General features: G+C 18.6%; 1 protein-coding gene across 1 annotated transcript in view; it reads left to right on the top strand.

The window, feature by feature from the left end:
- The window catches only part of LOC115033161 (zinc finger protein 271-like), a 6243-nt gene that overhangs the window by 1402 nt on the left and 3761 nt on the right, over positions 1-1080 (top strand). The gene's annotated exons all lie outside the window — the stretch shown is intronic.

The following is a 1080-nucleotide window of genomic DNA, read 5'->3' as shown; positions in this document are numbered from 1 at the left end:
AAACATTTATTTACAACATTAATATTATTTTCATCTATTTAATATAGTATATAAAAAACAGAAACATTTTTTTTTTTCACTGAAATTTGAAAATGATTTGTTAGACATATTTATTTTTAATCAACAATAATTTTATTTGGTTCAATACTTACATGTTATAGTACCAATAGGTATTAACCACTTAATAACTTATAAAATCTTGAATTTCCAATGCATGTTGACATTGATTTGTTAACAGTTGAAAAATTAATTAGTACAAACAAAAATTGGTTAAGAATTAAACTGTTTATTTAACTTGACTGTTAATTTGTGAAATCAAAATCAAATATAATTATTTTATTCATAATTTTTTTACCTGTAAATACATAATACATATTATTAATCATAGTACCTCTTATAAATTTATTATTAACACAACATAAAATACTGAATTAATATTTTTAATTTAAGTTAATATTATTGATTTGTTAACAGTTGAAAAATTAATTAGTACAAACACAAATTGGTTAAGAATTAAACTGTTTATTTAACTTGACCGTTAATTTGTGAAATCAAAATCAAATATAATTATTGTATTAATAATTTTCTACCTGTAAATACATAACACATATTATTAATCATAGTACCTATTGTAAATATATTAACACATCATAAAATACTGAATTAATATTTTTAAATTTAATTTAATATTAAATATTATATTATTTCATGTTTTATTATTCATTTGATTTTTATTTCACTGAAATTTGGAAATTAATTAAGCATATTTAATTATAATCAATCATAAAACATAACTTATTATTAAAAAAAAAAAAAACATACATATTAACTTTATGTTTGGAATCATATTGTATGGCAGCGTGATCTTCTGTATGATTTCTGTGAATAATTTATTGAAACGTGAAGAAATAATTTATATAACTTTAATAAACGTAAACTGTGAATGTGATTATCGACGGTTTGATTTTGATCGTTACAACACATATTATCTGTAAACTATGTTTATTACTTATACACTTCACATCATATTAATAATAACTTACTTATTTATAATTATTATAATATTACTCACTTGATTAG

The sequence above is a fragment of the Acyrthosiphon pisum genome, chromosome X (genome assembly GCF_005508785.2).
Source record: "Acyrthosiphon pisum isolate AL4f chromosome X, pea_aphid_22Mar2018_4r6ur, whole genome shotgun sequence".
Classification (NCBI taxonomy): domain Eukaryota; kingdom Metazoa; phylum Arthropoda; class Insecta; order Hemiptera; family Aphididae; genus Acyrthosiphon; species Acyrthosiphon pisum.
The sequence above is the reverse complement of the archived record's forward strand: the minus strand, read 5'-3'. Positions and strand labels throughout refer to the sequence as shown.